Source organism: Prionailurus bengalensis, chromosome B2 (assembly GCF_016509475.1).
Source record: "Prionailurus bengalensis isolate Pbe53 chromosome B2, Fcat_Pben_1.1_paternal_pri, whole genome shotgun sequence".
Lineage (NCBI taxonomy): Eukaryota > Metazoa > Chordata > Mammalia > Carnivora > Felidae > Prionailurus > Prionailurus bengalensis.
This window is the reverse complement of record NC_057349.1, coordinates 100,480,861-100,496,752: the sequence shown is the minus strand read 5'-3', so window position 1 is coordinate 100,496,752 and position 15,892 is coordinate 100,480,861. Positions and strand designations below refer to the sequence as shown.

Sequence of the window (15,892 nt, the reverse complement as noted above, 5' to 3'; positions counted from 1 at the left end):
TCCGACTTCAGCTCAGGTCATGATCTCGCGGTTCGTGGGTTCGAGCCCCGCGTCGGGCTCTGTGCTGACAGCTCAAGAGCCTGGAGCCTGCTTCAGATTCTGGGTCTCCCTCGCTCTCTGCCCCTCCCCCGCTCACACTCTGTCTCTCTCTCTCTCAAAAAATAAACATTAAAAAATTTTTAAAATAAATAAATGGTAGCTAAGCTTGTAGTACCTGCCTCATAGAAACATTGTGAACATGAAATGACTAGTTCTTAGCACACTGCTCACACTTAATAAGCACTATCTGCAGTTACTGTGGTGGTATTATTATCGCAGTGGTAGTAATGGGACCCCAGCGTGATAGGACTTAATCGTACTTTTAGCAAGAGAAGCTGCCAACAACCTTGGGTTCCAGTGGACCATGAGGAGAATCACCTCGGGGTAGATAATCTTTGGCTTTGGAGTGCCTCCTTTTAAGTATACAACTGGCAGGTGAACAGGCACCCATCTTTCTGGGAAATGGTAGGACAGGACCTTTTGTAGCTTGACCGAAGCTGCTGTCCCCAGTAGCCCCTGGTAGTGGAACGAGATGCTTAAATCTGCATCTTGGAAAGAAAGAAGCTTGAGAGCAAAACCCTTCCCTTGTGAGAGTCAGTGTGACCACGACCTCTTTGCCAGGTTCTGGATGGATCTGCTGACAGAACAGGAAACAGTTCCGGAGGGGAACTCAGCAAGAAGGAAGGAGCTCCGGACTGGTAGGGCAGTCTCAAGGAGCTCAGTGGGGGGGGGGGGGGGGGGGGGGGGGGGGGGGGGGGGGGGGGGGGGGGGGGGGGGGGGGGGGCATGGAAGAGCTAGTGATGGATGGATTCTGGCATCTGCCTGGGTCTGGCACTCCCTCCGGGCTAGAAGCAGCCCGCCAAAGCAGTGGAGAAGCAGCAGCCAGATGACTCTGCAGCTTTGTTTTGCTGGCCGGTTGGTTTGGAGCTGCCCTGTTTCTTCAGTTTTTGCTTCTGACAGGCACACGAGAACATGCTGAGAATCCTTCGGTTTGCATGCCTAGCACCTAGTGTGTGTCTGAATGAGGCAAGTGCTCACTAAAGGTTGGGGGACCGGAATATGCAGGAGAACAGGACTAGACCCTGGGAGCCTGGGCGTTTCTGGGCGTTTCTGCTCCTGCCGCCATCGGTCTTAACGGCCATGCCACAGACTTGTCAGCCAGCAGAGTGTGAGTGCCAGGGACCCTCCGAACGAGGGCCGTCCTCAGGGAAATTCGCTCTGCCCTTCCAGCACTTGAAATCATACCATTTAAAAATGGAAAAATCAAGGCTTGTCCAAGGAATGAATCTTTTCCTTTTCCCCTTCTTCTCGTGGATTAATACCGTAGAATGGAGGGGCGCCTGGGTGGCTCAGTCGGTTGAGCGTCCGACTTCAGCTCAGGTCACGATCTCACGGTCCGTGAGTTCGAGCCCCGGGTCGGGCTCTGGGCTGATGGCTCAGAGCCTGGAGCCTGTTTCCGATTCTGTGTCTCCCTCGCCCTCTGCCCCTCCCCCCTTCATGCTCCGTCTCTCTCTGTCTCAAAAATAAATAAACATTAAAAAAAATTTTTAAAAGATACCGTAGAACGGAGAGTTTCTGAATATCAGATCCAAATGGCTTCGTTTTGTTTTGTTTACAGAGGAGGAGAGAGCCAGCCGACTTTCATCTACTTATGTGTTTTGCAAGAATACCGAGCAACGCTAGAAGCGGGCAAACACAAATCCTCCCCTCCTAGACATTTAACTGGAGGGTGAGAGCTGACCCGTATTTTGGCTCCTCTGCCTAGCACATATCCAGCAGCCAGCGCCGTGGACACGCGTGGCCTCACGTGACTGGCAATCTCGGCTCCACCCTTTTGTGGTCTACACCCTTTTTCCTTCTTGAGTGCTGTCGAGAGTTGTGCGAAGGAAGCAAGTTACCTGTGTTCACCCAAGCATGTAGGAAGGACAGACCACAACACGGCAGGAAGGGGCAAGAAGTAACATCCACCTGGAAGTGGGAGAGTTCCAGAATTCTTTTCCACAGACTAGCTGTGTGAACATGGAGAAGTTACTCAGTGTCTCTGAGCCTCGGATCCCTCAAAGGTAAAGTGGGAATGACGGTCGATGCCTCTCTCAGGACTGTTGGAGGATTAAATGTGCTGATAGGCGGTGAATGGTGGGTTCTCAGTGAAGCGCCCCTCTCCTGTGATGGCAGCTAAAAGGGTGTCTGTGCTAGAGTGAGAACACCAGTGGGGACTCCTGGGGGCCAGAGGTGCTCATTTTCCGGACTCCCTGACACCTCCCCTGCGTCCACATTTCACTGTAACTGCCTCCAGCACATTTAGACAGGAGTTTCTCCCGTTCTAAACAGTTTACATTCCCATGCTGCTTTGCAGTAGGGGCCTCCGTGAAGGCTCCCGGGTAGGAACCATTAACCTATTCCGGCAAGTGACTGACTTTCTGTTCAGGATAAATGGAGACGGGAGGAAGGCCCGGCTGACAGCAATTCAAAGCAGCACTACAGCACTTAGTTATCTTCCTCCAGGGCCCTTAGGCCTCATGGCTGGGGAAACAGTCGGTGGGAGCCATGGAAAAAAAGATTCTCCCTGTTCTTCCCGGTGAGTTGTATTCCAAAGGTAGTACTTGACAGAAGCATCTTCCAGGCTTTTTCCCAATCCATGTAAGGGGCCTAAGAGAAATGAAAACTATTTTTCACCCCGCCCCCTTCTTTGCTCTCCTTCTTATTTCCTCCCCTTGGCATTCTTTTCTTCTCTGTCCTCCTCTCCTAACACAGATAGCTTTTTCAAAGTATCCTGGTACCAGCTGCTGCACAGAGAATACTATTTTTCTCTAAACTAAAAAAAAAAAAAAGATTATTATTATAGTAATTTTGAGGCAGAAAGGTCAAGGCTAAGGTAGCAAGTACAATTTTTTTTTTTTTGAAAAATATGTTTGTGGAAAAAAAGAATCAAACAGCCCATATGTGTAAATAGTATATAAGTCCTCCGTTCTCACTCATTGCCCTCAATCTCATTCCCGGGGGGCTGAAAACCACTCAACAGTTTGGATGCGTTCTTCCAGACATTTATGATTTATTCATCTGACGCATATAGAATGGTTGCTCACTATGTTCCGGGCAGGTGTCAGGGCCAACAAGCAGTGAACAAGCATGAATCTATATATGAATGTACACGTGTTTATCTGCCATATATATCGACAAAGATGAGATCATGTTAATAAATAATATAGTCACTTTTGCACGTTAGAATGTAGAAATATATACATACATATTTATTATTTTTCACAGCTGCATAGTATTCCATCACAAGGATATACCAAAATATATGCAACCTGTTATACGTTATTTTAAAAACAAGCCGTGTTTCCTTTGCTTGCAGTGTAGAGCAACCCACTTCGTGTGACCTACTTGAGCAGAACCTGGCAGTGTGGATGGGGATGCTCTGGGACCTGTCCCCTGCACAAAGGTGGAGAGATGGCTGGCAGCGGGTGCTGACCCTTGGGCAGGCAAGGCCAGCACCAGGAGCACAGTGTGCCTGCCCAGGCACCTGGCTGTGGTGCCCGGTCGGCCAGTGGCGGAACTGAGTTCACACCCACATCCCTCCGACTCCAGAGCTCTAGCGGCCACAGCTCCCATCATGTGCTTCCTTTGACAATAAATTCTCCAGTCTATGGATTAAACAAGGAGAAGGAAGGAGAGGAAATAAACTTGAGGTCATGAAAAACGCAGCCAAAGGAGGACAGTGCATGCATCCTTGTGCTTGTGTGCATGCACGTGTGTGCACGCACGCACGCTCACATGGGGATGGGCAGTGAGTCCTGCCCCCACATGAGCAAGGGCAGCAGATGCTGACGTTTAAACAGAGATAGTAAGAAGCCCTTGACTCACACTCCACCCCGCTATCTGCCCCTAATCTCCTCTTTTGGAGCAGCTAATGAATAACCAATCTTAACACCCAAATCCAATCCCCTCTCCAGACACCTTGTCTAGGGCTAGGGCGCTGCAGTAGCACCGAGGTCCAGGGCAGTGCGGGCATTCCTCCGCAGTTACTTAGCTGGGTGGTGGAAACAAAAATGCACCCCAATTGGTCAGTCAGTGGCCTTTTCTGGTGAATGAAGGAGGTTTCTGTTTTAAGAAATAAAGTGACTTCTCAGCTGTTGATTCACTGCCCACAGGGAGATTTTCTCGGCAGAGGCTTCCTAGCCTCCGTAGAAATTTGCATACAACTTCCACTTCCTGCTTCAGAGCTTGTTCGACCGCTTACCTGGGCCTGGAGAGGGAGGAGGGAGGCGGGAGCGACCCAAGGTGGAGTGTGAGAAGGAGAGAGCACGACCACCCCGTCGGCCGGTCTGTCTGTCCGTGGTGGTGCTAAGGTAAGTCGTTCAGAGCTGTCGCCTGCCTGGCCTTACTTTTTAGCTGCTGACCCATTTTCCAAAAGCAGTTTTCGCCTTCGCTGAAATGTTCTGCCTTACTTTCCCCCCACCTTCCACTCCCCACCTTTTTAACCTGTTCGTGGAGAGACCGGCTGGGGCTGAGAAAATGACACCTAAGTATCTGGCTGCCAGAAAGCGCTGGTGGTTTAGTATTTCAGACAGGCGAGAGGAGATTAACTCTCTGAGGGGTGGAAAACGCACACACGGGTGTTTTCTCGGAGCTGTCTGGGAACCATTTGTTTGAGTACTTCGTGTCCCACAAGTTTCAGTTAAGAATCCAGCCTCACTTCTCCAAGGAGGGAGCCAGGGATGGCAAAAATTAAGTCATTGGCTTCCAGCCCCGGGACACGTCAGTGGCAAAGATGGAAGGAAAACTCCCAGTTTTCTCGATCCTTGTTTCATGCAGGGAAAAGATCAACCCCATATTCGTGGGCCAGGAAGTTCAGCTCAGCTCTGCGCTGGCTCCCGGCTGCCTTCCCAGCGCTCTCCCACAGCCCCCCGCCCCTCCCAGGCAACCCAGACGTTTGCTGGCACAGAAAACAAGGAGAGAAATGCCATTACTCGATCTTAGAAGCTCATCAAGTTTCATGTGACTTTCAAGTTCAAGATGGTCTCTTAGAATAGGGCGATTTTAATGGGGGGCGGGGGGGAGAGACCGAATAAACAATAAAAAAGAAGGACAAAGTCCGTTTCAAGTCCTCACTCCATTCCTTGCTGGCTTTGTGGCTTAAGCAATCACTTTGGTTTCCCTAGGACTGGATTTCTTCATCAATAAAATGTGTGTGGGGGGGTGAACTAACATGATTTTGTCTAAATTCCCTTCTCACAAAATAAAGCTAGGAAAATGGGAGTCCCCAGAGGGCTAGCCTTAATGGGTGATCTTGGAAGACTTACTTTGTTTACTGACTATTCAAACGTATGAATTTTACCTCCTGCTACTAGATGGTTAGTTCCTTGAGGAAAAGGACTTTGTTTCTTAATCCTTTTCTACCCCTTAGCACAAGTATACTGTCAAACACCTCATAGGTGCTCAAGCTTTTATCACATAAGCTGCTTTGACTTCCGTTTCACTCACCTGTTCTCAAAGCACAAGGTAAAAGCCTCAGTCAGGGCCAAAGGCTGGGGGAAGCTGGGCAGCCACGTGGCTCTGCGGGAGGCTGCCGGGAATTTAGGCGTTTTTATTGGCTCTAGTTACATAAAACGGGGTTTCTTAAATTAGTTCATGTCCCATTTGGGTTACTCAGGAAGAACTGTCCTATGCACTTGCCCACAGATTCATGGCAGGCCAGAGAACTGGCAGACCAGCCTGGCTCCAGAAGGTTGCATTACTGACTTAGCTGGAGCTGAAAACCACTCCTGGGCTAGACCAATAATCGCTGCATGTGGGGCCTTTAATGGGAGGTGAAAGGAAGCTATGAAGTACATCCTAATAGCATGTAAGGGTGATGACTATGATTGGACACATTAGATGGCAGACACAGGATCCTTAACCTTTTCCAAGCCACTATTTTATTATTGTTGTTGTTGTTGTTGTTATTATTTCTTTGGGCAATTATTTTTTGTCACTACCGTTCCAACAGGCCCTGGCTGATGGGGATGGGCTGACTCAGTGCTTTCAGTATTGCTAAACTGTTTCTGTGGAAAGGCCCTGGTGTAGTCATTGTCACGTTCTTAGATGGCCCTCTCTATGCCCCCCGGGATGAGAGGGCAGGAATTTCGAGATGTTTCACCTGTGATGAATTACTGATTCTAATTTCGAAGGGTGAAGCACCATTATCTGAAATGAGGCTAACTGCTCTCAGCCGCCAGCCCTGCTTTTACCCAGAAAGACCACCCGTAGCCATTCTTAATCTGGTGTTACAGCTCCAAGTCATTTTTAAAAAAAAATTTTTTAACGTTTATTTTTGAGACAGAGAGAGACAGAGCATGAACGGGGGAGGGGCAGAGAGAGAGGGAGACACAGAATCGGAAGCAGGCTCCAGGCCCTGAGCCATCAGCCCAGAGCCCGACGCGGGGCTCGAACTCGCGGACCGCGAGATCGTGACCTGAGCTGAAATCGGCCGCTTAACCGACTGAGCCACCCAGGCGCCCCTCCAAGTCATTTTTTGATGGCAGTCATGAAACAGTGTGGTACCTCTGCTCACTGTGTGTGGTGGGCTGACTAGGGAGTGCAGTCAGGGCAGTGAACCAGCATGGATGAACCATCATCCTAACTCAGGGATACTGACTCTTGGAGGGTGCAAAGACAGAAAGTGTTGAAGCTTGTTTCTCTCAGGGTTAAGGAGTTAGTGACTTTCAAACGCTCTGAAAATACAAGGTAGTTCGATTTGCAGGCATTCTTTAACAGGCATTCAGAAAGATAGATTATGTGGGTAGTTTGTCTAAATGAAATCTGTTCTACCCTGCACAGAATCGAAATCTCAGAAATACCCTGAATCCAACCATTTTTCTGCAGCAGGAAGTTTTAGATTAGCCCATAACAATATGTAACAATTGCAGGCAACTGTTTGGGGGGGGGGGCGGGGGCGGGGGCAAGGGCACAGATGAGGCACATTAAACTTTATATTCCTTTCAGATCCAATGAAATGACCCCTGATGTTTGACCACATTTCCTTATCAAAACAATCCTGCCGGCCTTTCGTGAGAAAGCATCTGAGGATTGGAATCAAGAAGCTCTCCCCTTGGGCCTCTCCCGTTTCTTCTAAGTGCGTTGTCACCAAGATATTTTTAGTTCATGAAACCCCAGCTGCCCCTTCTCCCCCCGGCATTCTTTGCGTCTCTTCACCAGCAGGCCTCTACTAGCCCTCATGTACTTCAATGCCTGGCCGCTCGTGTCGCTCTGTGCGTGCGTGCGTGCGTGCATGCATCTAGACCTTCCCAGAGGCCGCAAGTTGTACCCTGGCCGAGGAGGTGGGGGGGCCTTTCATGTACCGGCTGAACCGGAGAGTTGTGCCAGTTTGGGTTGGCTCCCCGACCAGGCAGCCGAGGTGGAGCGATTTGGGAGTGATGGAACTGACTGCCGCCCCCAGCCTGCGTGTCCCCATTCCTTCCACCCTGAACACCGAGGCTGGCTGGGATCTTGGCAGGTCCCTCAGCGATGAGGAAAACTTGGCTCTTTTCTGCCTCATTGTTTTCCTGCCCTGGGGTCCCAGTGTTTTTCCTTCTTCCCCTCCCAGGGTCATTAGGTCTCCCTGCCATCTCGGATCTGCCTTCCTCCTCGGTGCTGTCGTCCAGGCTCTTCCTGGCTCACCAGCTTACCTACAACACTCTCGCCTTTCACTGTATTCATTCTTTTTCTTCCCTTCCAACTGCCCTTTCTCGTATTCAGTAATACATAAAAATCACAAATAAGTCTCTCTCCTACACTAATAAAAGGCAAATTGTTTTAAATGTCCTTCAAGTTTTCCCCTCTTTCCTTGTGTGTCTCCTCTTCCATTCTCCTTTCTTTTAAAAAAAAAATTTTTTTTAACGTTTTTATTTATTTTTGAGACAGAGAGAGACAGAGCATGAAGGGGGGAGGGGCAGAGAGAGAAGGAGACACAGAATCGGAAGCAGGCTCCAGGCCCTGAGCCATCAGCCCAGAGCCCGACGCGGGGCTCGAACTCACGGACCGTGAGATCGTGACCTGAGCTGAACTCGGCCGCTTAACCGACTGAGCCACCCAGGCGCCCCTCTCCTTTCTTATGTTCTATCCCTTCATCTTCCTCTCCTGATTTTTCCTTTCTGCCCCTTCGTCTTCACTCTAGGGCTTGGACTGAAATTAAGAATCACAGATATGTGCTGAGAGAAACCTTATCCGGAACAAAAACAAAAACCTGGGCCGGTTTGAGGTTGCTCTCCAAATGTTTATCACCAACTAACAACATAGCCAGGTCGGTCCATTCCCACTAGTCCATGGTCTCCTTGCTCAGCGGCTCAGAACAGTTCCAGAGTGAACTTCAAATCAGGTCAGGTCATGCCGTGCTGCCTTGAGCCTGATGTGAGTTGTACCGTGCAGGGGATGAACAAGGGCCAGTAAATGTTCCCTTGTCTCCAGGGCTCACCACTGCTTCCAGTCCTCTGGCAAACCAAATGGAAGAACTTCTCTGTCTGGGAAATTCTGCAAGTAAACTTGGAAGTATTTATTCACTGGAATTTGAACCGGAGCCAAACAGTTCACTCAAAACCAGCCTCCACTGAGCAAACTGACATTGTGAAAGTTTGCATGCATTTGGGCAGTAAACAAAGAGCATTAATGAGTTTAAAGATTTTTTTTTAATAACATGGCTTTTAGACTTTTAATTTATAAAAAACAAAAAATTACTCTCTGCAGAATGAAGTAAGACCTTGAGAATCTGTAATTGAAAGTATCGGATCCAAATTGGATCTGAGGATCTTTCTAGCTGAAAATGTATATATTTATTACGTCCACCTGAAATATTCATGGTGTGTGCCTCTAGGACTCTTCAAGACTATTGTTGACCCAAAGAATTCTTTAAAAAAAAAAAAAAATCCACGTGGTTGGTGAACAGCAAGCCTTGATTATTTAGGAGCTGGTAATGTGGTTTATTAATTACTCAGGCTGCTCACTCCTGCCCTTCCTCTGTTTCTCGCTATTTGTCTTCTTCCAGGGACATAACACCTTCATTAAATCCCATCCGTCCTTGCCTCAGAGGCGTCCCCTGGAAGATATCCCCTCTCTCGATGCATCACCATTTATCATCACCCTTTGTTTGTGCTCTGTCAACCAGTTTTCAATTTATTTTGAATTCAGTTTATGATTAAAATTTAATGAGATCCAATCAAGTGCTTTTCTCAAATCAAGATGCCTCTGCAGTCCTCATCCATGTCCTCTATTGTACTGGAATGAAGGAAAGCCACCACAGGTTTCCCGCCCGGTAATCCTTTATAAAACACAGGTGGCCAGTATCCATGCCTCCTTAGCTTCAAGGTGAAGAGTCTGAAACATATTCATTCCAGAAGCTTCCAGGGGTTACTCAGCTGCTCCAATCCCCTCCCCCGCCCTTCAAAGTCAGGGTTCTTAACCAAGAAACAGATTGTTAAGTGCACGGGTTCTGGTGCTGAGCTGCTTGGATTTGAATCCTGTCTGTGCTGCTTACTGGACATGTGACCTTGGGAAAGTCACTTAACCTCGCTGTGTCTCAGTTTCCCCATCTGTAAAATGAGGTTGGCAATCATACCTACCAAATAAGGTAGCTGTGAGGATGAAATAAGTTAATACATGTAAAGCACTTGGAACAATATTTGACACATAGTAAACATTCAACAAATATTAGCAGTTACTACTAATAAAGGGGAAGGTTTCTTTGTATTTTATCAGTGTAATCTGTATCAGCCATTGGTAAACTATAACCCTCAGGCCAAATGTGGCCCATAGTCTGTTTTTGCCACAGCATGCTGCTAAAAATGGCTTTTGTATTTTTAAACTGTTGCTTAAAAACAAATTTTTTAAATAAGCAAGAGTATGAGACAGAGACCATCTGTGGTCCATAAAGCGTGAACTCTTTACTCTCTGGGCTTTTACGGAAAAAGTTTGCTCCTGATCTATGTGGTTTAATGGAAAGATCTCGGAGATCTATAGGCTAGATGCAGCTGTGACTTTGGAAGAGCTACTTAATGTATCTCTAACCCTCTGTGAAATAGGAATGGGAAAGTTATAGGGCATACCCTGTCTGGCCCAGCTCTTTTTTTTTTTTTTTTTAATTTTTTTCAACGTTTTTTATTTATTTTTGGGACAGAGAGAGACAGAGCATGAACGGGGGAGGGGCAGAGAGAGAGGGAGACACAGCATCGGAAACAGGCTCCAGGCTCTGAGCCATCAGCCCAGAGCCCGACGCGGGGCTCGAGCCCACGGACCGCGAGATCGTGACCTGGCTGAAGTCGGACGCTTAACCGACTGCGCCACCCAGGCGCCCCATGGCCCAGCTCTTTTTAAGACAAGAGGCCATGCGTATCGAATGTGCCATAAATATATATATTGGTTAAGAAGATATGGTCTTCATTCATTAGGCTCATATAATAACGCTAGCATTCAGGTATAAAACCAGCGAACATAGTCTAGAAGAAAGTTCTAAAGCCAAATCAGTTGTAACAATAATAAAACAGGTTTTGTTTTTTGAGAGCTTGATATAGGTCGGGTTCTGCAGTCAGCATTTTATTTCCATCTTCTTTTATCCTCACAACATCCCTGTAAGACAAATGGTCTTTTCCCCATTTTACATATCAGAAAAATGAGGCCCGGGGAAGTAAAGTAATTTTCTCAAGGCCTCACATCTAATCATGCAGCTGGCAAAGAAAGAATTAAAACGTGGGGAGTTTGAATGTAGCGCCTGTGCATTTAAATACTACATCCTAGAAATATGTGTTGGTTCAGAGTAAGTCCATCTGGAAAGCAGAAGCCACAGTCCACTGCGAACGTGGACATGAAGTCTCTTCACGTGTGCCCTGAGAGAACTTGTTTTGCACTCAGGCCAGGGCGGTATGTAATGGACACGCGGAAAGGAAGGTTGGGATGAGGAAAGGAAAAGAAGCTTTTTTATGAACTGTGAGATCAGAAAAATCGTGTTTTGAAGACTTAATAGGCTCTGTTTCAAGAAACTAAGAATTTAAGGCAGGATGTGCTGGAGAAGAAAAAAGTTGCCGGGAACAGATACCAGCAAAGAGTTGGAGGCAGCTCCAGGGGATTGACTAAGAGCTGTGTGCAGGAAAAGGGAGGAGGGGGTGGGAAATTCTGTGAATGGGACACCAGGGAGCATTGTCACATGGGATGTTGGAACCGCTGCCATCTGGATAAGAGCTTATCTGCAAAATCAGGCTACTCAAGGTAGAGTGGATATGCTAAGAGAAAGGTTTCAGGCCAGAGGAGGCAGAAAGGAAGCCAAAGTCGAGACTTGGACAGAGAAAAACCGCCGGATTTGAAGAAAGTTGCGGTCAGAATCAAGGGCTAGAACCACAGCTCACTGTCCAAAGGGCAATGAGATTCAAGAGAAGGGAAGTTAGCGTCTTTTGGGTCAACTCAGTGAATCAGAACCAGACTCCCGCGCATGACTGCTTCAGCCTAGCTGTGTGTACTCCAGACTAGCCCTCTGTTCCTGGCTGGTGCCCACCCATTCCTGCCCCCGGGGGGGGGGGGGGGGCAAATGTTTTCACCCTCAGCGGAATGGTCTTTTGTCTTTTCAGAGACACACCTCCCCTTCCTTCACGTTGGTTCTTAATCTTTGTGAACAGCAGGACCACTCTGAAGCTCTTCCTTTTCTCCTATCTTTTAAGTAGATATATAAGGTATAAAATGCTCCGGAAAGCAAGCATCCCTCCTGTTCCCGTTCCCCAGCCATCCAGTTCCCTTTCCAGAGGCGACCGTTGTTCCAAATTTCTGACGAGATGGCATGTGCATACACAACCTCAGATCGTACAAAGGGTAGCATGCTCTGCACACTGTCCTCCTCTTTACTTTTCCTAACTTCACAAATAAATCTTGGACATCATTCCACATCAGTCCCCAGAGCACTTCCTCTGTCTTTTTAAAAAAGACACAGAGCGGTCGTTGTTTGGCCGGACCACAGTTTTTAAAAATTAGAACCTTTCCGGGGCGCCTGGGTGGCTCAGTCGGTTAAGCGTCCGACTTCGGCTCAGGTCATGATCTCGCAGTCCGTGAGTTCGAGCCCTGCGTCAGGCTCTGTGCTGACGGCTCAGAGCCTGGAGCCTGTTTCAGATTCTGTGTCTTCCTCTCTGTCTGACCCTCCCCCATTCATGCTCTGTCTCGCTCTGTCTCAAAAATAAATAAACGTTAAAAAAAATTAAAAAAAAAATTAGAACCTTTCTGCACATGTGGGTTGTTTCTAGTCTTTGCTATTACAAACAAGGCTGCATCGCCTATCTTCATAGCGTCTTCATTTTGCAAGGTACACCCACCCATATCCCTGTGGAGGAAATTCTTAGAAGTGAAGTTACTAGGTCAAAGGGCATAAACGTTTAAAATTCTGATAGTTCCTGCCAAATGGCACAGATCACAGAGTACAAGAGAATCTGCATACCTGTGGGACTTAAAGATACATGGGAGCCCTGACCTCACCTCAGAATCTCTAGGTGTGGGGCTTGAGCACCTGTGTTCTGAGCCTCAAAAAGAGATTCTGAGCCAGAAGACTCCCTTGAGTTGAGTTCTCTCACCCTCTGGCCTCTCCCTTTCCCCAGGAATTTGCCCCGAGGCCAGGTAGACTTGACCATTATCCTCCTGGCTGACCGGCTGACCGGCTGACCGGTCCCAGCTTCCCCCAGGCTTGCTGAGTGGGACAGGATGTCCACGAGCATCTGTCCGGGGCATTGCCGCTCAGGCTTTCAGGGTCCTGGCTGGCAGCTCTTCTGTCCCTCTGGGGAGTCAGTGCCTTCTCCTCTAGAACAGTGATAGGACACAGAGGTTTTTCCATTTCACTCCAAGTGCCACCCCCTGTTGGGGACTGGAGCACAGGCCATGTAACCATGTGGATATCATGTGACAAGCCCTGGAATAAAACAGGGAAAAATGGAAATATTAGCCTTGGGAGATATTGAATGATTATTTTTAATGTGTAGCATTTTTACAATATTGACATTAAAGACCAAAAACGAAACGGCCATTTCCCACTAATCTGCCCATGACCCTCTGATGCGGCATTTGCGTGTAGTTGTTCTTAGTGACACCATTGTGTATCAGGGTTTGTTTTGCCAGTTCTGGCAGGGATCTAGGGCTGGGAGGGACCCACGTGGTAGCTGGGAGGCATGCCCACCCTACACTGCTCCGGGCAAAGCCTGATGATGCATGAACAGACCAGCTCCCTATCTGGAACAGAATACCAGATGTTCCCTTTAGATGGTAGAAACACCTGTATTCTGCAAGCAAGGTTCACGGTCAACTCTGCCCACGGATGGGACCTCGTAGGCATGGCCCAGACTCACCTTGGGGCCTGACACTTAGTGAGCCCTTAATAAATATTTAAGAAGAAGCAAGGATGTAAGGGGGAAGGGTCCCCAAGTGGAGTAACTTTAAGAACTGTGAGTACTTGGTCCACCCAATATTCCTTGCTACCCACCATGGTGCCTGATATTCTCACTGTCAGTGATCCTTCCAGCCACACAGATCTGTACTCTTTCCAAAAACAGGCATCCATCACTTATTCAGTCCACAAATATTTATGTGCCAGGTACAGCTCTAGATGGTGAGAAGATAGCCATGAGCCCAACAGTCAAAAATCACATCCTCATGAAGTTTAAATTCTGGGGGAGGAGAGGAACAATAAACAAGGAATGTATTAGATATTTGCAGTTATAACACACATTTTGCAGTATGTAAGATGTGATAACTACTGGAAAGGATGGTGAAGCAGGGAAGAGAGACAGGGAGTGAGAAGGGCAAGTAAACACTTGAGAAGGAGACCTGAAGGAGAAAGGAAGCAAGCCCTGCAGACATGTAGATAAAGAGTGTTCAGAGAAGACAGAACAGCAAGTGCAAAGGCCCTGAGATAGGGCTTTTGATTTCCTCTATTAGTTTTCTCTCTTGTTCTGGATCACAGGCAACATGAGGGCAGGAATAATGCTTTTTAAGGCTTTAGAAATACTTTTGATTACCATTCACTGTATACCCTTTTGTACTCTTGAACTTTGTATCACTTGTATTACTTGTTATTAAAAAAAGGGTTTCATTCAGCCCATGCCTCAGAAGGAGGTTATAGAGCACAGAGTTGGACACATAGTAGGTTCAGTAATTATTTGCTCTTTGAATATTTGATAGTGACACGTTTTTTTTTTTTTAATTATTTTTTTTTTACGTTTATTTATTTTTGAGACAGAGAGAGAGTATGAACGGGGGAGGGTCAGAGACAGGGAGACACAGAATCTGAAACAGGCTCCAGGCTCTGAGCTGTCAGCACAGAGCCCGATGCGGGGCTCGAACTCACGGACTGCGAGATCATGACCTGAGCCAAAGTCAGATGCCCAACTGAGCCACCCAGGCGCCCTGATAGTGACACGTTTAAAACACCAAGGGTTGTTTTGCCTTTTATGGTTTACTAATCCCATAGCTTTCCCCAGAGGCCATTTATTGTCGGCTGATCCTTACTACCATCCAAGGGGTAGTTTTAGTTTAATTTCAGAGCAGTTTTAATTGTAGAATTTCCACCATAAGATAGACCTCAGGTTTCCAGTTATGTGAGATGGCCACGCTTGTCACTTTTTTTTATTAGCTTCTTTCAAGCCCCTGGAAGGTTTGGAATTTGCAATTTTTAGGGAAATACTTGTAAGGTAATCACATTTTTTTTTTTTAATTTATTGTTCGGAGGAGTTGGGGAGGGACAGAGGGAAAGGGAAAGGCGGGAGAGAATCTCAAGCAGGCTCTATGCCCAGCGTGGAGGCAACACAGGGCTAGATCCCCCAACCCTGGAATCGTGACCTGAGCTGAAATCAAGAATAGGATGCTTAACTGACTGAGCCATCTAGCCACACCCCCCCCCCCATTAAGGTATTCACATTTAAAAACCCAGGGAGAGGGGTGCCTGGGTGGCTCAGTCAGTTAAGTGTCTGACTTGGGCTCAGGTGATGATCTTGCAGTTCATGAGTTCGAACCCCACATCGGGCTCTATGTTGACAGCTCAGAGTCTGGAGCCTGCTTCGGATTCTGTGTTTCTCTCTCTGCCCCTCCCCCACTCATGATCTGTCTCTTTCTGTTTCTCTGTGTCTCACTCAAAAAATAAATAAACGTTAAAATTTTTTTTTTTTTCTAAACCCAGGGAGAATGTAAACTGTGGCACCTGAATCACGTAACAAGAAATCGTTGACAGTGCAGGCCTTTTGCTAGCTCCCTCACTCGGGGCACTTCCTTGCCCTTCCACTCAGCTGTGGGCCCACAGACGCTTGCAGGAGGTTACACAACACTCAGCCACCCCCTCAGAAAATACCTTTGTTTCCTGACCAGCCGAAGAGCATGTTGTGTGGCATATCCAATTTCACAGCTGTAGAAAAAGTGTAAGACAGAGAGGAAAACAATGGTGAGCACTCAAAAATAATAAATAGCTGAGATATTTGTGTTAGGGGTAGGTTCCTGTTTGTTTTTACAAGGTCTGATCGAGGTAGGTGATGAGGTCTCTTTTCTGCAGAGTCCAGAGGCCAGGGGCACGCACCGCCCAGCCGGCTGCCAAGAAGGGGGGGGGGGGTCAGCCAGCCGGGAGAAGGGGAAATGAGGCAGGGAGGGAGAGAGAGGGCCAGCCAGGAATTAGACACTAAAAGAGTTTTCTTCCGGGCCAGAAAACAGCACAAAGGTTGTTTGCAGCAGATGGGTACGTTTGTTACCAAGTGAGGCTAAGGAGAAGTGTTGGAGTTCACCTGGCAGGGGGTGGGGAGGCAAAGAGAAGTTTCTGCCTACAGGCACTGAAGATAAATTTGGTAGGAAATTGCCAGCCCCACCTCTGCTCAGA

At 47.6% G+C, this 15,892-nt stretch overlaps 1 protein-coding gene across 1 annotated transcript in view; it reads left to right on the top strand.

The window, feature by feature from the left end:
- Positions 1-1,671: 1,671 nt before the first annotated feature.
- The window catches only part of TRAF3IP2 (TRAF3 interacting protein 2), a 47,756-nt gene continuing 33,535 nt past the window's right edge, over positions 1,672-15,892 (top strand). The window contains exons 1-2 of the mRNA XM_043592127.1: positions 1,672-2,102; positions 3,398-4,391. The gene's annotated coding sequence lies outside the window, so the exon portion shown is untranslated. The remainder of the gene's footprint in view (positions 2,103-3,397; positions 4,392-15,892) is intronic.